We start from the raw sequence: 27,310 nt of genomic DNA, 5'->3' as shown, positions 1-27,310 counted from the left end.
GTGTAAGGAGCCTCTGGGACAACTTCAAGCGTACCAACATCCGAATTATGGGGGTGCCAGAAGCAGAGAGAGAGCAAGATACTGAAAACCTATTTGAAGAAATAATGACAGAAAACTTCCCCCACCTGGTGAAAGAAATAGACTTACAAGTCCAGGAAGCTCAGAGAACCCCGAACAAAAGGAATCCAAAGAGGACCACACCAAGACTCATCATAATTAAAATGCCAAGAGCAAAAGACAAAGAGAGAATATTAAAAGCAGCAAGAGAAAAACAGTTAGTTACCTACAAGGGAGTACCCATACGATTGTCAGCTGATTTCTCAACAGAAACTATGCAGGCCAGAAGGGAGTGGCAAGAAATATTCAAAGTGATGAACAGCAAGAACCTACAACCAATATTACTCTACCCAGCAAAGCCATCATTCAGAATTGAAGGTCAGATAAAGAGCTTCACAGATAAGAAAAAGCTAAAGGAGTTCATCACCGCCAAACCAGTATTATATGAAATGCTGAAAGGTATTCTTTAAGAAGAGGAAGAACAAGAAAAGGGTAAAGATAAAAATTATGAACAACAAATACATATCTATCAACAAGTGAATCTAAAAATCAAGTGAATAAAAAATCTGATGAACAGAATAAACTGGTGAATATAATAGAATCATGGGCATAGAAAGGGAGTGGACTGACAATTCTCGGGGAGAAAGGGGTGTGGGGGTGCGGGAAGAGACTGGACAAAAATTGTACACCTATGGATGAGAACAGTGGGGGGAGGGTAAGGGCAGAGAGTGGGGTGGGAACCAGGTGGAGGGGAGCTATAGCAGGGAAAAAAGAGGAATAATTGTAATAATCTGAATAATAAAGATTTATTTAAAAAATGGGGCTTTTGGACATGTGGATCAGGTATCACAAACCTCCAGAGGAGGTGCAAGCAAGCCTGATTTTTTGTGTGTCCACACCCTTGAAAAGTCAGGAGAAAAATCATGTGGTCAGGGTTGTGTTGGAACAGCACTCTCATCTCAGGTTCTATCAGAGCAGACACTTTGGGTTTGGAAGGCCAGTTTAAGGGCTGTCTTATTGGTGGTCCCCAGTACATGACTATGTGCATTCTTTTTTGAAAATATATTTTGATTGATTTCAGAGAGGAAAGGAGAGGGAGAGAGAGATAGAAACATCAATGATGAGAGAAACTCATTGATCGGCTGCCTCCTACATGCCCCCTACTGAGGATAGAGCTCACAACCCAGGCATGTGCCCTTGTCCGGAATTGAACCCAGGATCATTCAGTCTGCAGGCTGATGCTCTATCTACTGAGCCAAACCAGCTAGGGCAGGTATGTGCATTCTTGATGGAGAAACTCTAGTTAGTTAATTAGAACATTCAGGTAGAATGACTTTCTGGATTTTGGAATTTTCTAATTTATGGAAGGTTCACCTCCAACTCCTTTCTTGTTTGGCTGCTTGGTATGGAAAATCTAACACGCATGAACCCACTTTCTAGATGACCAATAGAGTCTATGGAACAACTTGATAGAAGCTGTGTATGTTGGCTGGGTGTCTTGCAAGGATTTGCAATCAATGGATCCCAAACTGGGGTCCTTGAGCCCATAAAAGCCTGGAGACAGTCTATGAATTACATCTGTTATTTCATAAAGTCTAGTGAAATGTGCCTGCATGACGCTGCTGAGGTTAACTATAATATCAAATGTTTTTGGCTTTGGCTGGAATTAAATGACCTCCATGTGGCTGTCTGAGGCTGATCGGAAGCGCTGGTGTAGTTTTATATGTATCTGATACATTTTTAAAATTTTATTTATTTCCCTGGCTGGTGTTTCTCAGTGGTTTGAGTGTTGGCTCTTGCACCAAAGAGTCAATGGGTTTGATTACTGATCAAGGGCACGGACCTGGGTTGCAGGTTCAATCCCTGGCCCTGGTTCCCTGGTTGGGGCATGTGTGGGAGGTAACCAATAGATGTGTCTCTCTCACATCGATGTTTCTCTCTCTCTCTCTCTCTCTCTCTCTCTCTCTCTCTCTCTCTCTCTCTCAATGGGGAAAAATATCCTCAGGTGAGGATTAACAAAAAAACCCTATATATATAAAAGCCTAAGGGACCAGACAACTAGCAGGTAGCTATGTCGTGCACTAACCATCAGGGGGCAGACGTTCAACACAAGAGCTGCCCCCTGGTGGTCAGTGTGCTCCCAGGGCAGGAGCGCTGCTCAGCTGACAGATGAGTGCCAGATGCTGGGCTCATGGCTGGCGAGCGCAGCTGAGGCAGTGAGAGCCTCTCCGGTGGACACTCCCCCTGCACGCCTGAGCGGGGCAGCAGCAGGCACAGCGTGGCTGGGATGTGCGGGAGTGGCGCCCAGCCCGGGTTCAGGCTCCTTCCAGCCGCCTGCTGCTTTGCACACTACTTCATGCTATGCGGGATCAGCGTGGACAGTGGGCTAGAGCCCGACAAGCTGACGGGTAAGGCCAGGCTGGCATGGAGGTCCACTGATCCCTGCAGGCCAGGTGGAGGGACCCCACCGATGCACGAATCTGTGCACTGGGCCTCTAGTAATAAAGATAAATTAAAATGTTATTTATTGATTTTAGAGGGAAGGAGGAAGGAAGGGAGGGATATATTGACTTGTTTCACTTATTTATGCATTTATTTATTTATTGGTTGCTTCTTGTATGTGCCCTGACTGGGGATTAAACCTGCAACCTTGGCATATCAGGATGATACTCTAACCAACTCAACTACCTGGCCAGGGCCCATATTTGATATATTTTTAAATAGCAAATTATTACTTGTAAATATATCCTCTTTAAGGAAGATAAGTATTTTGAACACAGAGAGTTAAGAGCGTGGATTCTAGAATCAGACTGCTTGGATTCAGATACCGACTTGAAAACTTCCCTGCCAGGAATGGATAAACAAAATGTGGTACATCTATAGGATGGACTATTATTTTTTAAAATATATTTTTATTTATTTCAGAGAGAAAGGGAGAGGTAGAGAGAGATAGAAACATCAATGATGAGAATCACCAATTGGCTGCCTCCTGCACACCCTCCACGGGGATCGAGCCCACACCCAGGCATGTGCCCTTGACCGTAATTGAACCTAGAACCCCTCAGTTCACAGGCCGATGCTTCATCCTCTGAGCCAAACCAGCTAGAGCTGGAATATTATTCAGCCATAAAAAGGAATGAAGCACTGATACATGCTACAATGCATGTATCAATGGACTTTGACAATATCATGCTAAGTGAAAGAAGCCAGAAACAAAAGGCCTCATATCATATCATATCATATCACATTGTATTGCATCATATCAATATTATATTAAATGAAGTATTTGGAATAAGTAAATCCATAGAAACAGAAAGCAGATAGGTGGTTACCAGAGTCTGGGGGAGGCAGGGGAAAGCGAAGCAACTGCTTAACAGTTATGGAGTTTCATTTTGGGATAATGAAAATGTTTTGGAACTAAGTAGGGGTGGTGACTGCACAATGTTGTGAATGTACTAAATTTCACTGAATTATTCAAAATAGTTAATTTTATGTTATGGAAATTTGACCTCAATTTAAAAAAAAACACACACTTACTAGCTGGGCAACTTTGCATAATTCACTGAACCTCTCTGTACCTCAATGTCTTTATCTGTAAAATGGGAACATACTAACATTTACCTTATGGGGTTGTTATGAGGTTTAAATGGATTACTATTTGTAAAATCCTTAGGACAGTGTCTGGCATATACTAAGTGACATATAATTGTGTGTTAAATGGGGTTCATGCCCGGCTGGTGTGGCTTAGTGGTTGAGCATCGATCTAGGTCAATGGTTTGATTCCTAGTCAGGGTATGTGCCCGGGTTGCAGGCTTGCTCCCCAGTGTGGGGTGTGCAGGCGATCAGTGATTCTCTCTCATCATTGATGTTTCTATCTCTTTCCTCCTCTCCCTTACTCTCTGAAATCAATAAAAAATTTTTTTAAATAAATGAGGTCCATGAGGGGAAATAAACATTAAAACCCTTGGTAGTGAACAGTTTGGGGATCTCTGATGAAGATGAAAAAGTGCTCAGTATCTTTCAAGGTGGAGTCCCCTCTCGTTGCCAATTCCTGGCAGAGATTGCTAGACATTCAGAGTACGAGGTACCACCCCAGACCTATTCAATAAGACCCTGGGTGGGAGTGTGCCTTGGCATCTGACTTTTAACAAGCTTCCCCCAATTATTCTTAAGTATATTGAGGTTTGAAAAATTTTGGTGTGAGAGTGTGTGTACTGAAGGCAGAACACTGGCTTCCTGGATTTTTTTTTTAAAATCTACATCTTAGTTTTCACCTTGTTTTTTAATCATCTTGTAACTTTCTTCCTGAAATGGACAGTTCTTCCTCTGGAGCCCCTTACAGTTTAACGAGCAAGAACAGACACACAAGGATGCATATAAACGCACATGCCTGAAATAAGAATGGTATCTTCACTGAGTTATCTATAGCAGCAAAACTATGTGCTTACTCTATTCTGTTCATGTCGGAAGTGCTGTTGGGCTGCGTGGAGGACACAGTAAAACATGACCCTTGCCTCTAGATACAGATTCTAAGAGACAAGATGGCTATTGAAAAGGCTAGTTGATTTGAGAAGTGTGGTGTGCCAGGGGAGTGGAGGGTTGGGAGACAGCAAGTTGGGCAGGACTTGAGGGGCCCCAGGTTCCCGCTGAATGCCTAGTGTCAATCAGTCCCAAAGTATTCATGCAGTTCAGGCTGCTCAAAAGCATTCAGGCAGTGTTGTGGATGCCCCCTTCTATGAGGCTGCCCTCAGATGGGGAAGTAGAGTTAAGGCACAGAGCACAGAAAAGCACTAAGTGCTAAGTTGTGCAGTACTTACCCACAGGGCCAAGAATTCAGGGGCAAAAGCATTCAGTGAAATCTCCGTGGAGGTAAGGCTTGAAGGACTTGGCCAGGTGGAGGAGAGCTAAAGTGTAGGCACATGGATAGGAGCGAGAATGGTATGCGTGGGTTCAGCAGGGCACCTCAGTCCTGTGCCAACATCTCTAAGCCTACACACAATCATCACCACAGCCATAGGAACACAGCAGCTCCAAGGACTGGAGTCAGGTGAGCACCCCCTTGCCAAAAATATCTCTCTGTTTCTTGATATTATGGCTGTGACTTTTATTTCCAGACTTGAATTAAGCAGGTGCTCCCAAGTTCTGAACTCTTTAAAAAGTCCTCACGTTAAAACAAACTGCTATGGGGCATCTACTGGGTGTCAGGCACTGTTTGAAGAGCTTAACATATAAGAACTCATTTGATCCTTTATTTTGAATTTTATTTCTTTTAAAATTATTTTTATTTTTAATAATAATTGACATACATGATTATATTAGTTTCAGGTGTACACCCCAGTGATTAGACATTACATAACTTCCTAAGTGATCATCCTGATAAATCTCGCACCCATCTGGCACCATTCATAGTTATTAGAATATTGTTGACTATATTCCCTATGCTGTGCTTTACATCCCCATGATTATCCATTTGATCCTTGTAACATTTTCAGGAGGTGTTTATTAGTCGCCATTTTATAAATGAGGAAACTGAGGCTTGCAGAGAAGTTAAGTGTCCAAGGTGATACCTCTAGGAAGTGGTGGAGCCAGGATTCAAACCACCATGTGTGTGTAAATTCAGAGACTGTGTTTAACCACTAAATGGGAGGTAAAAGGCAAAAAGAGACCAAGACTTAAACTGAGTCTTTAAATGGCAAGAAGGGAAGCCACGTGTCAGTCTCAGTTTCCCCACTATAAAATAAGGGGGTTGGATTAGATCATCCATGCATTCATTCACGTAACAAACATGTGCAGAGGGCCAGGGTGGGGGGGGCGCTGGGGGAGAGGAAGGAGGCTGTGAGAGACAGATGAGAAAGATTGGGTCCCTTCAATACAAGGAAGTTAAAATCTAGTTGGAGAGACAGATAGGCAGAGTGTAGAAGTGCTAAATAAAGGACCAAGTTCAGTACTGTGGGGGTACCCTGTGGGGAGGAAGTGGGGATCAGGGAAGATGGCATGAAAGAACTGGCTGGAGTAATGATTGAGTGGGATTTCAACAAGCTGAGAAGGACATAGAAAAAGCTGAGGGAGCAGTCAAGAAAGCCCCTGCTGGCCAGAGGGCTGGTTGGGTGAGAACAGAGGACTTGTGAGGGACACGGGAGGAAAGGAGATTGCAACTCGATCAGGGAGGGCCCTGAAAACTAGGTGAAAGCTTATGGACTTGATTTTGTCAGTGAGTAGTCAACGCCAGCTTTTGTTGTTGTTTGTTTGTTAATCCTCACCCGGGGATATTTTTCAATTGATTTTTAGGGAGAGTGGAAGAGAGAGAAAGACAGAGAGAAACATCATGTGAGAGAAACTCATTGGTTGCTTCCTACACGCGCCCCGAGGAGAAGCCTGCAACCTAGGTATGTGCCTTTGACTGGAATAAAACCTGGGACCCTTTAGTCCACAGGCCGATTGATGCTCTATCCACTGAGTCAAACCAGCTAGGGCCACTGCCAGTTTTTCAGGAGGGCTTGAAAAGTTTTTCTTATAGTCCTCTCTACCTCTAATACTATCTGCTTGATTCAGAATCTTGTTAAGTGTCTAGGAGTTTTAGGAAAGGTGGGGTTAACCTGGAGAGCCTCTGGGGTGATTTTAGCCCCCTTACTCAATCCCCCCTCCCCTTGGCTATAAAATCTAGAAAGGTTGTTGGTTGTTTACAGAGTTAAGTTTAACCAGACATACTGTCTCCCCATCTAGACCTGGGGCTCTGAGAGGGCAGAGACCAGGCCTTCCACAGCATGTAGTGGGCTGCTGGAATGCCTCTCCAGCAGCCACCTGCTGCACTAGGGTTTGTGCATTTGAAATGTACAAAAAGTGAGTAGAGGCAACAAATTCTTCCCTTCATCTTCTCTCAGGGCATAAAGTGAAACATTAGAGAACACTTAGTGTCTCTAACTCATTGTCAGCTTTGATGACCTAGTACCAGCTTCACCCCTTCCCTGAATTGGCAAGGCTCTTTCTCTACCCCTCTCTCCCCTGATCCCCTTTCAACTGGGGTGACTTAGAATGAACCCTTTGGCAGTCCTGAGATCCAAACCTGACTTCATCTTCAGCTGATTGGGGTGCAGGAGATGAAGGGACAGCTAGAAGCTTCAAATTTGCTACATTTTGACACTAAAGATTTAAGTCACTGGAATATTGTTGCTGTCCTGGTCATAGGGCTGGGCTGTTTTACCAGATAGACAGAGAATTGAGGCAATTATCCAATAAATTTAATCAGAGGTTGGTTTGGGGCCTAAATTACACTGGGACCCTCCAAATGCCATTTTACCTGGTAAGCTTTGGGAGAGCAGGGCCCAGGCAGGTGTCACCCTTAGGTATCTGTGCTGCACCTAGGGAATCTACACTAATGACAATAAATTCTTCATGAGTCCAGTAGTTTAGAGTGTACAAAATTATTTCCCATCCATTATCTCATTTAACGCTCAATGGTGTCCCTGTGAGGAAGGTAGGACAGGTGCAGTGATTTCCATATTTTAGAGTGTGTGTGTGGGGGGGGGGGAGGGGGGACCCAAACACAGTACCTAGCATCAGGCTGGTGCTACTCTAATATTAGGGCTTGGCTGAGGTCCCACTGCTAGTTATTCATAAGATAGGACTAGAATCTGGTTCTTAGAACTCCCCAAACAATCCTCTTTCCATTACACCAAGCTACCTCTCCAAGAGTCCAGGCCCAGGCCAGTAGCTGTTACTGATGGGAGAAACAATTAGGAAAAACTGCCTGCAAAGGAATATTTTGGCAGTAAATGGAGGTGCCATAGCCCATTGAAAAGAACTCTGGAGGATTCCTGTGGTTGAGTCCTAGCTCAAGAGATCACTAGCCATGTGACCTTGAGCAAACCACTCACAGACATTCATTGACTCAGTTTCCTCAATTACAAAATTGAGAGTTGTAGTGAGAAACAAATGAAACAATACAAGTGAAAGGGCTTTGTAAACACTCTGATGGTGTACACAGGTAATGATTACGCTGTGGTTCTAGCCTCAAGTAAAATAATCATTAATATCTACATTCTCTACAAGCTTTCCCCACCCTGCTCCTTGGTTTCCCATCGTCTCCTGTAGGGCAGGAAGGGTGGCCCCCAACAGGAAAGGGCTCAGAGAAGCTAGAGCCTCAGTCAGGAAACAACCATCTTGCCCCAACCTTCATTTCACCAGATAAATGATGCAGCCAAATGGTAAGACAGACGAGTGGGAACAAAGGGTTCCAGGATCCATTTCAGCCTCAAAACAAGGAGCAAAGTAGCCCTTAGGCCCTAAGGGCCTTAAGCAGAAATTTAGTAATTACCAGGTTAATTAAAATCAGTGGAGACAACCTACCCAAATCAAAGCAGAACTGGTGGGGCCTGCATTATCAGGCTCAATAGAGGTGATTTCCAGCCCCTACCCACACACAATAATGCATTTTTGAGTTCATATGTTGATTATCTTAAACAAATCATTTCCAAAACTTCACTTTTCCTTAGTGCTTATTAAGGCCAAAAACTTTTTAAGGGGTGTGTGGCAAGGTGAGAGTGGTCAAGTAAAACAGATGTTCCAAGCTAAATAAAATGACAAGCATTATGTCCCCATTGCTGGCAAAAGATTTGAGGTTGGTGAGGACAGCAAGTGGGCCTCAGACAACAGCCTCAGACTGCAGCAAAGCCACTGCAGCCTTAGTGGCTTGCCATCCTCTGCACAACTCACACACATCCTTTACTAGTAAACCAGGTGAGGGAGACATACCAGGCAAGTCTCAACTGCCATCTCTAAAGTCCTTCCAAAGGAGAGAAGATACCCCATAGCTTAGAGGTGGAACCTTTGGGCCTATGACAAAGGAGGGGGGCAGGGAGGAGGAGGAGGAAGACATTAATCCAGCAGGGCTTCCTTCTAGTTCAAATGACCTTCTGGCTTCCTTCGTATAGATAAATATATAATAAATTATATCAATATATGTGCACATAAAGATTTTTTTTTTTCAAATTCCTGCTATTCATTTCACATTCCGTTTACAAAGCCCTGAGCCCTCCTGGAACTGCGGGGCACCTCCCCTAATACCCTGTAGGCTGAGGCGCTGCCTTTGAAGTCCCCAAGCCTGGCTCAGGGTTGGAGCTGCTAAGAAACACCCTAAGAGTGAAAGGAAGTTTGCCGGCAGCTTCAGCTCCTTAGCAAGCTGCTCTCCTCGGAGCTATCAGAGTTCCAATGTGGACCACAGGCTTCTCAGCCCTTCAGTCCTGGGAATGGCCTGGGATGTAAACATGTAGGAGGATTTATTCCTCTGGCCAGACTGGGAGTCGTTAGGGTAAAGGGTAAGGGTCAAGGGGCTGGGTTTGATGACTGAGGAGCCTGGGGAGAGTGGGCAGAAGCCCAGTCCTCTTGGAGCCAGGTTTTCAACCCCAAGTCCTGCAGGCATCCCCCTTTACAGACCTTTCCTCCTCCTCCTCCTTCCTCCCTGGGGCCTCTCACTCCCGCCCCCGCTCCCGAGATGCCTCCACGCCCAGGCCGGGGGCTGCCTTTGGAGGGCGACCCAGGGGGTTTGCAGCCCCGGAGGTTGCCACGAAGGGTGGGCCGCCCGGGAGACGCGAGGCGAGGCAGCAAGCCCCGGCATTTTCCCTTCCCCAGCACCTGTCCCACTTCGGCGCTGGGGCTGGGGCTGCTCCCGCGAGCTGCCTCGGTGCCCAAGCGCTGGAGCCGTGCACCGAGGTCGCCGGGGTTAGGGAAGTGGGGGGCCGGGAGAGGGGCGGGGCGTCCGGCGAGGGCGCCCCCCCACGCTTGCAAGACCCTACGCTCCCCCCGCTCCCCCCCCCACTGAATCTAAAGGGAGAGAGAATCGCACAGAAAGCACGAGCAAAAACGCTCGATCTCCGACCCCAAGCGGCGTTGCTCGCCCCCCCCCCCCTTCCTGGAGCCGGGGGCTGGCAGGGGAAGGTGGCTCTGTTCTTCCCCCGTGGCCAGTGCGGGGTCTGCGGCTGCCCGGCGAGGTTCCGGCTTCCCCCGGGCTGGCAGGGGGAGCCCCGAGAACTGCAGGCCCGCCCCCCCTTCCTCCTCCTCCTCCTTCCCCTCCTCCCCCACGTGTCCTCCCTGAGCCCAGCGGCCTGATCCCAGCACCCTCGCCCCACCTCCCTCCTCCTCCCGCGTCGCCCGCTTCCCCGGCGGCGTGGAGAAGAGCAAAGTTGCGACAGCGGTCGGGGGCTCTGTCCAGGTAAAGGGGGTGCAGTGGGGGGTGGGGGGACGGTGCGGCCCTGCGGCGGGGGCGGAGGGAAGATAAAGAAACTTGCTTTCCGCGGCCCCCACCCTGCGCGGGTTCGGATCTTGCGTGGACCGAGCCCTCGTGGCGAGACGCGGCAACGCCGCCCGGACCGAGGCCAGCACCGGGACCTGGACCCGGACCGCCCGCCTGGGCCAGATCGGCGGTCGCAGGCAGCGGGCCAGGCCAGCACCCAGGCAAGGGCGGGGTGGGTGACCGTACACCGGACCGAACGGGGGACTCCGGTGGCCTGGGCGCGGGCCGAATCCGGACCGGGCCGAGTTGGGTGGCGAAGTAGGACGTGGATTCGGGGGCGGGGCGCCGCGGGAGGGGGAAACCAGGCCCGGCCGGACCGGCCTGGGCGTGGGGGTGGGGGGCGAGTTCGGGGCACTTGCTGGGCTCGGGACCGAGCCGTAGGGCGGGGCGGCGCTAGGGGCTGGGCTGGACCGTGGGGAGAGGGCGAGGGGAGGGGGAGCCGGGGGTGGAGTAGGGGCGTGGAGTTGTGAGCGGGGTCTGGCCTCTGCCGGGGGCGAAGGTAGATCCGCGGGGCCGCCAGCGGAGGGAGGGAGGCCCGCGGCAGCGCAGCGGCGGGGAAGGCCAGCTTCCGCGGAGTTTGTGCCTGGGCTTCTCGGGCTCCCGCCTCCTCATGCGCACAAATGGGGCTAGGGGACCGACTGGTAAGCAACTGCGAGTGTTAGACGGTGTTCAGCGGCAATTCAGGGAAAATCGAGAAAAAGACACCGTCTGCAATTATGCCAAACCTCCCACCCACTTCTTAGCATCTGGATTCTGCTCTCAGGGGGCCGCGTACCCTCCCCGACCCAACCCTCTGATTCTCCAGCATTCCCACTGCCTCCCCCCTCCCTCCCTTGGCCATCTGACCCTCTTAGGGGTATGTGTTTGGGGTGAACGGCGGCGGAGGGGGGGGGGGGAGTGCACTTTCCCTCCCGCCAAGGCAGCCTAGTTCGTATCTTATTCCTACATGTAGCGTCGCTTCGAGTCGCGTGGACATTAAGGTTTAGATAATCTACTACCCACTATCCCCTCACCAAGTGATTTGATGGCTTTTAAGGAAAGGGATGAACCCCTGGATTTCCATGCCCTGGGTGAGGTTTGAGGATTGCGGTCCACCCCCAGCTTATTTCCACTACCAACCCTTTTCCTTATGAGCTATTCTCATGGGAATTCGAACTTGGGTGGGGGAAAACGGGAGTATTAATGTGCTTCTCTATCTCTACACAGGGTCGGTGTGCCAAGGACGTCTAGTCTCAGAGGGAAAGTAGACACCAGTCCAACTCGGGTCGCCCCCACTACTACCTCGGTGAGGGGGGCAACGATAAAAAGGGGATACTGGTGGGTAGGGGCCCATCATAAGGGAACTGGCTGGGTAGTTGCTCCTAGAGGGACTCCGTTTCTTGGCGGGGAGGGAGACAGGAGCCTAGGTTTCAGGGAAGGGATTCTGGGGAGGGAGATGGGGGTGACGACGAAGGGGGGGGGCAGTGGCGGGAAGAAGGGGGGGGGTCACGCCCTGCCAGCAAGGGGAGCCTCCCTAAGACCCTTGGGAGAAGAGGACTCAATGCGTCTGCTCTGTGATGCCCAGCAGGGAAGATCTGGGGTCTCTGGATTTGCACACTAGATCAGGCACCAGTGGCCTGAGAAAGTCAGGTCGGGCATTAGGTAGAGAGCGTTGGAAGAAAGAGAGAGAACCCTTAGGCCTTGGTGCACTGATCTTTTCTTTTCCTCAACCTCTCCCTTCGAGGGGCGTCGAGGGTGGGGGCGTGGGGCTCATGCAGCCCCTCAGATAGAGCTCCTCCGCCTTTCCCGGGAGTCTAGCTCTTTGCCCGGCTTCTTTCAGCCACCGCCGCCTCCCTCTCCGGAATCGGCTCGGTCCTCGCAGTGATCCCCTCCTCCTCCCCTCCCCTCCCAGTGTCACCGGGGCTCTTGGCTCTGCCCCCTTCGCGGCTGCCTGCTCCCAGCTTTCGTCCCTCCCTCTCTTGCTTACTCCCTCCCTTCTCCTCCTCCTCCCGATTCCACCCCCCCGACAGGCGGCATTCTGGGAGTTGTAGTCCCGTGGAGCCTGGGCTGGCGCCGCCCGCGGACCCCACCGGACTCCACTTCCCGTCGAGCCCTGCGACCGGCACCCACTCCACCGGGCTTCGCTCGCACACACAAGACACACACACACCGCTCTCCCCCTCACTCTTTCGCTCGCCGCGGTTGCTGCCAGTGTGTGGCTCTGTCTCTCCTCCGCTTTGCTGAGCCCTCCCTTCTTCCTCTCAGTTCCTAGAGTCCGACCGCCGCCGCCGCCGCGGAGAGAGACGAGAAGGAGGTCGGTGGCGATAAGGGGCGGAGGGGGGCATCAGATCCGGGCAGTTAGGAGGCGGGTGGCGGTACTGAAGGGGTAAGAGAGAGCCCGGGTGGCGGCCTGAGCCTCCCCGCGGAGCCGACCGGAGAACAGGTGCGTCTTTTTTTTCTCTCCCCCAACCCCTCCACCCCTTTTGGCTCCCCGGCTTTCTCGTATCCCCCACCCCCTGCTTCTTTCCATCTTAAGCCTTTTCTCAACCCTGTCCCTTCTTCGCCCCGCGGCCGCTCAGCTGCCCCCCGGGGGCGCCGTCCTCTTCGTGTCCCCGGACGTAGTGCTCCCTGGAGCTTGCTCTGGTCTCGCCCCTCCCTTCGGGACTGCTCCTCTCCACTTCGTACCCCATTCCTGCCCTACCCTACCCCCACCTCACCCCTCTCCCTCAGCCAGGTGAGACTTGTTCGCTAGGATTTGAAAGAGTCTTCTTACCGGCTGGGCGGGGGTCTCCATGGAAACGGGGGGTCTGGTTGATCCTAGGGGGGAAACCATTGGTATTACCCCACTCTTCAGAAAAGGAGGTGGAGGCTATCGTTTTGTTAACTACCTGGCCCCAACCCCCAGATCCAGGAATTCGAGGATCGGAAGGGAGGATGGCTAGCAGGGCAGGGCGAGAAAGGTTTTGTGTTTGTGTGTGTGTGTGTGTGTGTGTTTTGGGGGGTTACTGTCCGTGATGAAGTCTTTAAGAGACCGGGAGAAAATATCCTCCAACCTCAGAGGGGAGGTGCGACGGGTGCTCTTCAGGGCTGCGTTCTCCCCGGTGTTAGGGTGCAGGAATCGTAGGGTAAGGGGTACCCTTAGGTGGCGGTGGGGCCTGGGTTCGGGAGTGGGAGTGCTGTGATGGGGGCAGGGGCAATTATCCGAGTCCCTGGAAAAAAAGGCGGGGGATGACTTCGGAGCGCCCTGGCTCCGCTGCCCTCGCTCTACGGGCGGGGGCCGCCAGGCCGGGCACGGCGGGGAGGGGTCTTACATTGAAGGGGGGATGAGATGGGGGCAATTCCCATTAGCCCCGGCAAGCCAGGGGGGAAATCCGGCGTGGAAGCTCTCCACCCGCTTCGCGCCAGGCCTGGAGGCAAGTGGTTTGAGAGCAGAGCCGAGGGCTGGAAGGAGGGAGGCTCCAGTTACGGGGCCGGGTTTCGGGATCAGGGGCAATCCCCCAGCCCTTGGAAAAGGAAGGCGAGGGATGGCCGCGAACCCCAGGGTTCCCCCACCCTGGTCCTTAGGGGCGTGAGGAATGGACAGCAGGCCCAGCAGAGCTGGATTCGAACGGATCGCGGCTGGGGCGTGGGGGGGGGGCTTAGCGGTGGGCTTCGGGGGGAGCAGTCCGGCGGCGGGGCGGGCGGGGCGTGGGGCTCCGGCGGGCGGCGGGGCGGGGCCGGGGCGGTGCTGCCGCCGCCGCCACTGCTGCTCCTCCTGCTGGGGCCGCCGCAGCCGCTGCCGCCGTCGCCGCCGCTGCCGCCGCTGCTCCTGGGCGGGGAACGGAGGCCAAAGGGAGTCCCGTGCCGGGGCAGAGGGCGCAGGCGGTGCACGGTGGGGAGGGGGCAGTCCTGGGGGCGGGAGCAGGCAGAGGGGTGGAGCCCCGACGGGGGGCGGTACGAACCGGGACGAAGACGATGAAGAGCCCCGGGGGCCGGTGCGTGGAGAACGAGGTGCTGGGAGAAGGAAGGGGGGGTTGGTCCCGCGACGGGCCTCGTGGGCTTGACTCCTCGAGGTTCTTCTTCGGGACAGAGCCCTGCAGGGGTGCCCATTAGCCCGGGAAGGGATCGAGAGGTGAACTGGACGGTGGAGGGGGCCTTCCTCGCCAGGGTCCCGCCGAGAGGAAGGCTGGGCCAGAGGGACGTCCGGAGCAAGGCTGGGAGGAGCTGGCCGTACCTTGGCTGGGGATTTCGAGTTATGGAGGTGCGGGAGATTGCTGTAGGGAAAGATGTGGTTGAGGGGAAAGGCGGGAGGGAAGCACACTGCAAACCTGTGAAGCCAATAGCACAGGCCAGTGGGGGTGCCCTTCTATTCCGCCCACACTTCTCCCCTCCCCCAGTGGAAGCACTATGTTTTTTGTTTTATTGTTTTGAAATTTTAAACGTTGAGTGTAGGAGCTGTCGATGTGGTGATACTTATTCATTCTTGGTGTCTGCCAGAGTAGTCGGTAGGTAAGGAAGGGCGTCTTTTGGCTCGGATGCATCTAGCTCAGGGTTTAGGACCTTTTTAGGCGAGTAAGGGAAGGGGGTCCCGGAACTTGTGCGACAGCTGAATACTCTCAAGACAGTTTGGAGGTCATCCCTGTGGCACAGAGGTGGTATACTATTGCAAAATTCTTTGCTGAGACTTCTGGGGATGCAGTTGTAGGTTAGCGTTACCCTGGAAGCCCCATGGTTCATTGGGCTTAGAAGACTTTCTCAAAGTCACATTGTTGGAATGTTTTTTGGGGGGAAATGAAGGGGAATGTATTCATTTGGGGTTGGGAGGGGATTAGGTTGATAATAAAATTCCAAGGTTGAAGGGACTTTAAAGGTCATCTAGTTCTCTGTTTGCCTGTCCTATCCTTGAATGTTAGGATAGGGGGAGGTTTATTTTGGGGGGAGATGGTAGGCAGCACAATGGAGCAGAGTTTAGTTTAGTACCAGAGTACTCAAATTGGATGGTGATTTCACCATGTGGTACCAAAGAGGACAGTATATAGGAAAGAAATTTGGAAGATTCCACTGGGGAGTAAATGGGGTAACCCAATCTTGAGAATCACTCAGAGGCTCCAATAAGAGTAACAGATTGGGGGAGGAACCTGTAAAATTTTGATTAAGAAGCAAAGTTAGTAGGAAAGACAGGGAGCTAGGAGGAGCAGAGAGCTTGGTGACTCATTCAGAGAATCTGAAGGTTGATAGAGTTTAGGAGGGACATAGCTCTCTTGACTAAGCCATGGGGATATTGATAGGCAGACGCATCTTTTGATGTGACACCTGAGGCAGCTTCCCTTGGGGTAGATGTTGGGGGTGGGAGGCACAGGCTATGAGGCACAACTCAAATGAACTTTTAAGAGGGCTGACCCTGTTACCAGCTTTGCAGAAAAGGTAAGTATGTTTCTTTCCATTTTGGCTCTGAGAAGTCACTGATAGAGGAAGAGGAGGGGACTCAGATGCTTGGGTTAAAGGAGGACTAGTTCTTTAGAATAGGTCAACAAAGAAAACATAGCAAATTGTTGGGATAGGGCAGAGGAAAGCTAAGTCCGTGGGAGACTCTTCTATTGGAGTCTGGATTGGGCATAGTGGAGGGGAGTTCCAGAAGAAATGGTGGCGGTACCAAGGGTACTCCTAGATCTGATGTTGTGATTTACCAGGTGAGTGGAGGGAGGATGCCTTTTTTTTTCTCGGTGTATAGACTTTCTTGGGAAGCAAAGGAGGTTCCTCCCAGGACCTCTTTGCTTTAATCATGCTGCAGTTCACTACATAGGAAAAAAAATTCGTAAAGGTGGCAGAGGATCTCATACACAAATCTGGATAATGGATTTTAGAGAGGTACTTCTTTCAGGGGAACAGAATTATGGGTGAAAAGGACTTGAACACTATAAAGAAGGGAGGTAAAAACAGCGTCTGGAAGAGGGTTGGTTGGGCAGTGAAGGGGGAAGAAAGGTGATCATCACTGGTCCCATGTTAGGGCCAACTAAGGGAAAAGTGAAACCTTGAAATCTCCAGGATAATGTTTTCCAAAGTAAAGTTGGAAGAAACTTTAAGGCTATTTTACACTTCCATGCTAGAATCACTAAGGTTGAGGCAAGGGAGAAGAGTGATCTTGGGTAAAAATAGGGTTGAGGAAAAACCGACATGTACTAGTAGGAAGAAATATAAAAGTATTTACCCATAAGGAAATAGAGAATCTACAGATAGTATATGGCTAAAAATGCAGAATGTGAAAGAAAGAAGACGTGTACTCAGGTGTTATCTGGAGCTGGTGTCGGAGAAGGTAAAAACTTGCCTTTGGTAGCCGCTACTTTGGGAGGGAGAGCCCAGAAAGCAGAGGTTAGCTGAGATCCATGGCTTACAAGTTTTAGCATTAATTAGAAAATCTATACTAAATAAGGATACTGAATGGGGGGAGGAATTCATGGTCCTAAGTAGAATGGCCTTGAAAGAAGGAGAAAGTGGGAATACACCAGTTTTCCCAGTCTGCAAGTGGGAGGAATTCTAGATATAAGGAGGTGAATGATGGAAATTCCAGAGTGAAATAGGATAAAGAACAGTGAACTGAGAGCCTTGGGCCAGAATTGGAGGGTAGGGTGGGGCATGGAGGAGAGGTGCTAATCAGGAGTTGAACATCTGGAGTGGTTCATTGATTCTAGGCTGAGTTAAGTTTGAGATGGAATAGAAGGGTCACAGGGGATAGGGAGTTGTTTTCCAACATCAACAGCATATGGAATTGAGAGAGGAGGAGTTCATGGTTGAGTTGGGTGGGAAAGTGAACCCTAGAGTGGAACAGAGAAAGCTGGGGAAAGTGGACATTATTGATAGGATAAAATAGATGGGAGAAGCCACTGAATGATTACGAAGGGAGTAAGGAAGGCTCTAGACCTTTGAGTTTTTAAAAAGAAAGGAAATTTCACTTTGCTAGAGTTCTAGTTAGGTATGACTTTATGCTTGCCAGAACGTTTGGCTTTAAGGCCAAAGAGGGAGGTAATAAGAGGTAATCTACCTTTCTGCCACTAGGATGCTGGTACAGTGTTTTACATAGTCTGACATGCAAACTAGGCTTTGTTAATGCCAGTTTTTGAATGCTCATCCTTAAAATAATGTAGAAACTGTTCTCTTTCCAAATCTACCCTTTCTTACTGTTCATAACTTAAAAGCAGTTTTTTTATGATGAAAACTTTCTTATGTGAACTGAAGTTGAATTCTGGTCAAGAATAAGATTTAACTGTTTCTATTCCCATAATTCATAAATTCATATGTGCTGTTCTGTTTCCCTGTTTGTTTTTTAAGCAGAAACCACCCTTTCCCCATAAAACATTTAAAAATAAATAATTGTTTAAAAGGTGGCAGCAGGCTTCATTTCAAGGTCATATTTTCCCTGATCAATGAATGGTGATGAAATTGAAAAGAGATGATTTATTATTTGTAAAACGTGGTAATTTTCAGATTTATTTGTGAGGCAGTACACATCTTCATTTGGATTTTAAGAAGACCTTAATTAAGCTAACTGTCTGTGAAGAATTGAGAGTACTGATGAAGAATTGAGAGTACTGATGGGGCAGGCAAAGCTTTGTGTTGCAGACTTCTTTATCTACTGTCTGCTAAGAAACAAAATTTGGTTACCTCATTGCTAAGGTATGCCTAGAAATCTTAGTGTTAGTGCCATTTAAGGGTACAGTTAAGTTTTGTTATAATGCTGGTGTCCAGGGATAGGAGAACAAGCAGTTTTTTTATTTTTCCAAGTTCTTTAGAGAAATGCACTGTACGTTACCCTAATCCCTGAGAGGAGTCATTTCACTCTTTACCTGGATCCAAGAGGTATTTTATAGTGATGAGGTTTTACTTGGTTTAATTTGGTCGTACCATACGCAGGTTAGAATTTTACGGTGGTTCTTAAACTTCAGCATGCGTCAGAATTACCTGGGGCTTTGGAGACATACAGCCTCAAGTTAGAGTCCTTTCTCTTCTACTTCCTAGCTGGGTGGCAGGAAGCAAGTCACTTAACTTTCTTGAGCCTTGATTTGCTTATCTATAAAATGGAGATGATAATCCCAATCTCGTAGGGCTATGAGGATTACATGAGATGATATGTATATAGTACCAGGTCCATAGCAGGTGCTCAATAAATGGCATCTATTATTATGTTATAATCTAGTTTTTCTTATTCAATTGTGTCCTATGACAATACCTTTTATAGTACACTATGGTAAACTTGGTGGCAGCATGAAAGCTGTCAATAACGCCCAAGCACACTCCCTTTATATCTTGATTCTCCTTGCTCTTTCTCCACATTCCTGCTGTATTAGTACATATTTAGCATTTACAACGTGGTAGGAAGAAATAGCTTGGCTCATCACTGCATTATTGCATCCATCTTTGAGGTGGAAGTGGCAGCTTCTTAAACAGCTGTGCTATAACACTGTTCGACATTTCAGGGCAGGAACTGAAGAGTGTATATCCAGTTGAAACTTCACGGGACATTTTGGGCCATGCTAAAAACATGACCCAAGACTAGTCTACTGGGGTGACATTTTAAAAAACCATTGCTTTCTGAAAAGGACTGCTGTGTTTCATTATGACTGGTTGGGCTTTCCAGCTGTCTTTGACATCTGGAAGTTCTACAAAAGCTGGTATATAGAGCCTGGGCTTGGTATGGCTCTATGAAAAGGATATTCATCAGCAATTTGATGGGAGAGAATAACATCTCAAATAGCTCAGGTATCACCAAACCAAACTTCTAAGCAGGTGGTGGGCTGTAAAATAGCATCCCTCTCTGCTGCCAGAGTGGACTTTGATGCCAACAATCAGTTCTGCCAGTATAAAGGGAAAGTGATAGCAGCTCAGTTTAAAACAGATGCGTTAACAAATTACAATTGACCCTTGGACAACGCAGGGGTTAGGGTTGCCCGACCCTGCAGAGTTGAAAATTTGCGTATAATTTTTTTTTTTAATCCTCACCCGAGAATATTTTTCCATTGATTTTTGGGAAGAGTGGAAGAGAGAGGGAAAGACAGAGAGAAACATCAATGTGAGAGAAACACATCGATTGGTTGCCTCCTGCATGTTACCCAACCAGGGCCCGGCCCAGGGATGAACCTGCAACCAAGGTACGTGCCCTTGACCAGAATCGAGCCCGGGACCCTTTGGTCCGAAGGCTGACGCTCTATCCACTGAGCCAACCCGGCTGGGGCACCCCAATGCTTTTTATATAGGCTTCTTGGTTGCCGTATGACGTAGAGAGGATTTCTGTTTTTTTCAGTGGTTTAGCAAGTATTTATTGAGTACCTATTGTGTGCCTTGTATGTTGCTAGACATTATGGGGAGGGTGATTAAAATAAGTATAAAATATTGTGCCCTGGCTGGTGTTGCTAAATGGTTAGAGCATCGTCTCATATCCTGAAAGGTTGTGGGTTCTATTCCCAGTCAGGGTACATATGTAGGTTGTGCGTTTGATCCCAGGTCGGGAATGTATGGAAAGCAGCCAGTCAGTGTTCTCTCTCACATCGATGTCTCTCTCTCTCTCCCCCTCTCTCTAAAAATCAATAAGTATGTCCTCAGATGAGGATTTAAAAAAAGTATAAAATGTTCTTTCTTGCCTTAAGGAACCTATAGACCTATAGACTGGTAGCAGGTTGAGCCAGTATTGACAGTTTGAAATTATGTGAGTTAATAGTATGTATGTGTGTGTGTATATGTGTGTGTGTGTGCGTGCGTGCGCATGCGTGCGTGCACACATGTGCATACCTTTGAATGAGTAATATATAAAAAATGAGTTGAGCCCATAGTCTGGGGTGAGAGAACAGAAAAAGAAGCCTGATAATGACCTCTCCAAATATTTGTGTAAGAGGTCCAGGAAACTTTTTAAAAAGGCCATAGTTTGGTGAGGAGGAATCCTCTTTTGATAGAAAATTCCATATCATGAGTACAGTATGTTGAAATGGAGATAGCTGAGGGCCACTGTCATAGTCCAGGGCAGGGAAGATACAGAAGCATCACAAAAGGGACTCAAGTCTCAAATTATAATGACTCAACTTTGGAGTGTGAAAGACACACAAAATATTCACATGGTCCTACTGAAGCCCAAGACTGAGGGTATCCAACTCTTATTTTTGATTTAGTAGAAATGAGAAGTGCTCAAAAGAGGACTAGTTACTTAGGGTGACATTTTGAGGTGGCTTTGTATTTTTGAAAAGGACTGATTAATTTTGTAGTGATTGCTTAGGTTTTCTTGATATCTGTGACATCTAAAAGTTATACAAAATCTTATAGTTAGATCCTAGGTGTAGTATAAAGATTTGATGAGGTGTTTTCCTTAAATGGAGTAAAACAATTTCCTTGCAGCAGGAAGTGGGAGTGAGTACTATTTGAATAATAGGAAAAAAAGTATCATGTCAGTGGGTAGAAGAGCTAAACTGACTTGGTAGCATGAAAATATAAATGAGAGATTAAGCTCTAGCCGGTTTGGCTCAGTGGATAGAGTGTCAGCCCTCTGACTGAAGGGTCTGGGGTTTGATTCTGATCAAGGGCATGTACCTCTGTTGCAAGCTCAATCCCTGGCCCAGTCAGGGTACTCGTGGGAGGCAACCAATTGATGTGTCTCTCTCACATTGAAGTTTCTCTCCGTCTCTCCTCCTTCCTTTCACTCTCTCTGAAAATCAATGGAAAAATATCCTCAGGTGAGGATTAACCAATAAATAATTAAATAAAAGACATTAAAACTTTAGTTTTTGCCTATTTCATTGTTGGAGTAGATTGCGTTTTTAAAAAATACATTTAAAATATTTTTATTGATTTCAGAGAGAAAGGGAGAGGGAGAGAGAAAGAGAAACATCAATGATGAGATATAATTATTAATTGGCTGCCTCCTGCATGCCCCCGACTGGGGATAAGCCCGCAACCTGGGCATGTGCACTTGAGCGGAATCGAACCTGCAACCCTTCAGTCTGCAGGCCAACGCTCTATCCACTGAGCTAAAGCAGCTAGGGCTGGAGTAGATTACCTTTGGTCCTTTCAAGTGCTTTCATTATTGTCAGTTTTAGTTTGGTACTAGTTTATTGCCATTTTGCATATAACATAGTAAATGGACATAGTGAGGTATGTGAAGGGTGGCTGAGAAGTGGGGGTTGAAGATGCCCTCCAAATCCCGTCCCCCCCCCCCACAGTTTAGGCTGTGGGAACTGGAGTATATCACTCTTCATGGGTGTTGTTGCTGTGTGAATAGAAGATTCCAAATGGATTTTGCCAATTTTAAACATCAAATTGAACGGATGGGGATTCTACCCTAGTGAGGAGATTGAAAAAGGTGTGGTTTGGGTTGAAAAAGGTTTGAGAGCTTGTTTGGAGGTTCTAGCAGGGAAGCGCAGCTACTCGTATACCCTTGACCAAAGACCGGTCCTCTCCTCTGGGGGGAAGGTCGTCCTCTTCGACCAAGTGTGCAGCTTCGGGAGGGACGCACATGGATCGGTGAGGGAGGAGGGGGGATACCCGCCTAGCCAGCCAGATCAGCCGAATCAACCCTGGCGATCAATGGGGTGACAGATGTCGCAGTCAGATCGCCCTCACATCCTGAAAAAGGTTTGGATGGTAATGCTGATCAAAGAAGAGCTCCAGCTGAAACCGGTTTGGCTCAGTGGATAGAGCGTAGGCCTGCGGACTCAAGGGTCCCAGGTTCGATTCCGGTCAAGGGCATGTACCTTGGTTGCGGGCACATCCCCAGTAGGGGGTGTGCAAGAGGCAGCTGATCGATGTTTCTCTCTCATCAATGTTTCTAACTCTCTATCCCTCTCTCTTCCTCTCTGTAAAAAATCAATAAAATATATTTAAAAAAAGGAAAAAAAAAGAATGCCTTAAAAAAAAAAAGAATAAGAGCTCCAGGGAGATTGCAAGCACTGACCACTCCATTGAGATGAATGTCTGGCCTCCCAAGGTGACTATTGGAAGTAACTACATTCATTTGAATGAGTAAGTTCTCATGTGTTGAACAGATAGTCAACATTCCTTTGTATCCAGTCTCATAAATGTTTATAGACAAGGTTTTTTAAGATTAATTTTTATTTTTTACATATATTTTTATTGATTTCAGAGAAGGGAGAGGGAGAGAGAGATAGGAAGAAACATCAGTGATGGGAGAGAATCATCGATTGGCTGCCCCTGGCATGCCCCATACTGGGGATCTAGTCCGCAATCAGCATGTGCCCTGACTGGGAATCAAACCTTGACCTCCTGGTTCATAGATTCATGCTCAACCATTGAGCCATGATGGCTGGGCTATTTTTATTTTTACAAATTTTATTTTTTATTTATTGATTTGAGAGAGTGAGAGAGAGAGCAAGCACAAATAGATTTGTTGTTCCACTTGTCATGCATTCACACATGTGCCCCAACCCGGGATTGAACCCTCAACCCTGGTGTGGTGGGATAATGCTCCAACCATTGAGTAACCCGGCCAGGTAATAGGCAAGATTTTTTAAGATGGAGGTACCCATGTGGTCTATGAAGGTTCCCATGCTATAGCTCTGTACGGGCAACTACTTAGCCTTCTCGTTAAATTACAGGAATTAATGTATCTGAGAACAGGATGCAATGTCCCTTATAAGACCAATCCCTTGGGATAGAGCCAGTAGATAGCAAAAACAAACAAACAAACAAAAACAGGGGAACTAGAAAGTGCTAAAACAGATTGTCAGGCAGAAGGTTGGGATGAACAGTGCAAAGGGCCCCTTCCTCCTTTAAATTGTGCAGCAGATTATTTACAGTTGAGTGTGTGTGTGTGTGTGTGTGTGTGTGTGTGTGTGTGTGTTGTGTGTATTTGTGTGTGGTGGTGTGGGGTAGTAGAGGGAAGCAAAGTAAAGTGATTGTGTAGGAAAGTATGGTAGGAAAATATGAGGGGATATAGTTACTGTGGGGAATGCTGAGGAGAATATTAGAATACTACCCTCATATGGGAAATTAGTAAATTAGAACAGTTTACATTGGAGAATGTCTTCATTAGGGGATGAGGTTTATAATTAAGTAGGGAAAACAGCAATGTTAGTTTCCTATTGAATACACATGCAAGAAGGCAGAGTGACAAGAAAGGTAAAATCTGCGGTAGAGGTCCCATATCTTTTTAAAAAATGTTTTAAAATTTATTTTTAGAGATAGGAAGGGAGAGGGATAGAGAGATAAAAACATCAATGAGAGAAAAACATCATTGATTGGCTGCCCCGCCCCCCCCTCACTGGAGCCCAAAACCTGGGCATGTGCCCTGACTGGGAATCAGACAGGCAACCTCTTGGTTCCTGGGTCTATGCTCAACCACTGAGCCACATGGGCCGGGCAGAGCTTCCATATCTAAAGCCAGGTAAAGTTATCCTTGTTTGGGTATGTGTACACTTTCCTATTGAAAACAATAATTTGGACATGTTTTGACCTCTCTCTAAAGGCACTGTGGTGATTGGGTAGAAGTCATGGCCGTTTCACTTTAGCCCAAGGATCTCAATGCCAATAGTCTCTTGGATCTCCTTGGAGATGTCTTAGATGCTGCTTTCCCCAAAGTGAGGTAATGGGTGGACTCTCCTTTGCTTCTGTGAAGTTTGAATATGAATGCCTCTGTCTAATGGGTGCTTCACCCAGATCTCTGGATTTCTATCCCAGCAATAGGTCCCAAAGTTGGTTTTCTTTACTTATTAGTCATCACTGACCCAACCCTCCTTCTTAAATTGTCGACTGGCCACGCCTGGCCTCTTGAGGACAGATTCAGGGCCAGGCTTCAAGATGAATATTTTCCGGCTCTTATTTTTTAAAATCATAATTGCTTCCAGGTCACCAGGCAGTGTGAATCAAAGAAACCTGGGGGAATATTTTCATATTTAGTTTAACTGAGATCTCCTTAATCTTTAGTTTCTAATTTACTGTCTTTTTCAAAAAAATATATTTTATTGATTTCAGAGAGGAATGGAGAGGAAGAGAGAGATGACAGAAACATCAATGATGAGAGAGAATCATTGATCGGCTGCCTCCTGCATGCCCAACACTGGGGATTGAGCCCACAACCTGGGTATGTGCCCTGATGGGGAATCGAACCATGACCTCCTGGTTCATAGGTCGATGCTCAACCACTGAGCTACACAAGCTGGACTCTAATTTACTATCTTGATGGTAGAATCCAACATGAATAAATGGACAGGTTTCACATTATGTTGTTCATGATTCTGGTGAATTTGTCCGCTGGATGAATACTCTGGTCATTTTCAAGGTTAACTTTTTATTTTATTTTATTTTTTTAAATATATTTTATTGATTTTTTTACAGAGAGGAAGAGAGAGGGATAGAGAGTCAGAAACATCGATGAGAGAGAAACATCGATCAGCTGCCCCTTGCACACCCTCCACTGGGGATGTGCCCGCAACCAAGGTACATGCCCTTGACCGGAATCGAACCCGGGACCCTTGAGTCAGCAGGCCGATGCTCTATCCACTGAGCCAAACCGGTTTCGGCCAAGGTTAACTTTTTAATTAAAAAATAATCCTCACCTGAGGATATACTTATTGATTTTAGAGAGAGGGAGAAGGAAGGAAGAAGGGAGGGGAGGGAGGGAGAGAAAGAGAGACATCGCTGTGAGACAAAACATCAATTGGTTGCCTTCCCTACGATCCAACCTGCAAACTTTTAGTATTTCAGACAATACTCCAACCAACTGAGCCACACTGGCCAGGGCTCAAGGTTAACTTTTTAAACAGTTTCTACCTTGGTAAAAAGCATTTGTCAGATATAGATGCTCTATTACCTCATTTTGTGTTCTTCTCTTCCTCATATGCATGACGACCATGCTTTGCTTGTAGTTGTGAAATCTGCTTGTTTGGGTATCTTCATTTCAAAACAAAACCAAAAAAGTCTATCCAATTGTAAAATCTTCTTTGATATTTTAGTGCTGTCCATCCCCTATGACCAACTCCCCTTAACCCTGAAATGGGCTCTAATTTGATGTTCTCTCCCTTTTGATAACATATTCTCTCGAAACTTTTCTAAAATGTCTGTCTTCAGTGCTTCCCCACAGTGTTTCAGTTTGGCCCATGATGGTGAAATATTTTAGGTTCCCCTATTTCATTTTCCCCCCTTTTGGTTGTTATATCCTACGGGCTTCTCTTTTATGCCTTTCACACTTGCCCTTGTCTTCTAGTTTTTTGGTTTTTTTTCTTCCTTTTGGATTTTTTTTCCCCAGAAAGATTTTTGCTTTATTATGGTTTCTTTTCTACCTGCTCGTTCTCAACTTCACTGCTATTTTCACCATTTAAAAGTTATTGTTCTCCTATTACTCCATTTTCTTTTTGTTTTTTCCTGTTTCATAGTTTGGTGGTTATGTCTGGCTACCTACTTGCTGCTGCCTGCTTGTTGGATTCATTCTCTTGGATCTTGTTCGTACCTTCTACTTATGTGTACATGTGCCTTCTAAATAGAAAAGTTTTATTTGTGTGTTTTTTTCCAACCACACTCAACCCTTTGGGTTGCTGGAGCAAGTGCTCTCCTTTATTCTCACCATGAGTTGAATGTGTCCTTTGAGTTTTCCTCCACAAAGTGGGGCTAAGTCACTGTGGTCCCACTGCCTTCTAAGTTGTGACCAGCATTTGATTCTAGGGCCATGCAGCTGTTCATTTCTTAACAATTATATGGTTGTGACATCTGGGAAAATCCTTTGAAGTATTTCATATCCTTATGCCTGTGCTTCCTGGGTCACATGGTGTTACCAGGTTTCTTCCAAGTTCCTTTTAAGAATTTCGCCTTTTGCCTTTGATGTGATGGTTCCCATCAGAGAGAGAGAGAGAGAGAGAGAGAGAGAGAGAGAGAGAGAGCAAGTGAGAGATTGGAACACACACCACACATGAGTGTAGGTGCTATGAGCAAAAGCAAGTGGTATACGAGTGTGTACACCAGCGGAACCTATCAAGTATGGTGTATCTGTAAGGTTTTTCCTTTACTCTCCTCTCTTAAGAAGTAGTGTACAATTGAGCGGTTAGTGATTTGATTGGACATGCTAGTAAAACAAAACCCTAGGCCTACTGGATTAAAAACTCCAGGGCTGGGACCTACAATTCTTATGTTTTGAACAAGCACCTCAGTGATCCTGACTTGGGAAACATTGATGTCTGTAGCCATCTTGACTCCTCCCATCCTGTGTGGGCATTGGCACCATCAGTGCCTCTTTAAAAGTTCCCTTTGCTTATTCTCCAGCTCAGGAGGATCCATTCTTTCCTGCCTATGCTTTCTATCCCTCCATGTCCCTCTCCTGCAAAGGCTACTGTTAATTAGCAACAGTGGGCTTCATATAGGAAGAGGTGCTGCTCTGACAAAAGCACAATTCAAGAGTGGGAGACCAAGATTTAAACAGACGTTTCATCTTTGGGAGCTTGTGAAAATGGGGTGTCCAGTATCTTTTTATTTATTTTTTGTTAATCCTTACCCAAGGATATTTTTTCCATGATTAAAAAAATGTTTTTGTTGATTTTTAGAGAGAGAGGAAGGGAGAGGGATAGAGAGATAGAAACATCGATGAGAGAGGAACATCATGGATTGGCTGCCTCCTCGCATACCCCCCCACTGGGTATCGAGCCTGCAACCAGGGCAGGTGCCCTGACCAGGAATCGAACTGGTGACCTCCTGGTTCCTAGGTTGACACTCAACCACTGAGCTATACCAGCTGGGCTCCATGATTTTTTGGAGAGAGTGGAAGGGAGGGGAAGAGACAGAGAGAGAGAGAGAAGCATTGATGTGAGAGAGACACATTGGTTGGTTGCCTCCCACAAGCACCCCAGGGACTCTGGAATGATCCTGCAACCAAAGTATGTGCCCTAGACCAGAATCAAACTGAGGACCCTTTAGTCCATGGGCCGTCTCTCCAACCACTGAGCCAAACTGGCTAGGGCCAGTATCAGTTTTGATCTCTAGGTAGTCATAAAATGAGTGTTGTGTGGTAATTATTTTGGTTTTTACTTG

At 47.5% G+C, this 27,310-nt stretch overlaps 1 protein-coding gene across 8 annotated transcripts in view; it reads left to right on the top strand.

Annotated features, from left to right (window-relative positions):
- The first annotated feature begins 10,179 nt into the window (after positions 1-10,179).
- Positions 10,180-27,310, top strand: part of BCORL1 (BCL6 corepressor like 1) — a 67,131-nt gene continuing 50,000 nt past the window's right edge. For 2 of the 8 annotated variants that reach the window (XM_079765303.1, XM_079765295.1), the window contains exon 1: positions 12,425-12,638. The gene's annotated coding sequence lies outside the window, so the exon portion shown is untranslated. Of the gene's footprint in view, positions 10,265-10,905; positions 10,987-11,551; positions 11,663-12,424; positions 12,639-12,669; positions 12,768-23,699; positions 23,880-27,310 lie in introns of those variants that run through there. The other 6 variants (XM_079765298.1, XM_079765297.1, XM_079765300.1 and 3 more) reach the window with 6 other exon arrangements.

This window comes from Cnephaeus nilssonii, assembly GCF_951640355.1.
Source record: "Cnephaeus nilssonii genome assembly, chromosome: X".
In the NCBI taxonomy this organism is placed as follows: domain Eukaryota; kingdom Metazoa; phylum Chordata; class Mammalia; order Chiroptera; family Vespertilionidae; genus Cnephaeus; species Cnephaeus nilssonii.
Note: the sequence above shows the minus strand (reverse complement) of the source record. Positions and strands in the feature narration are given on the sequence as shown.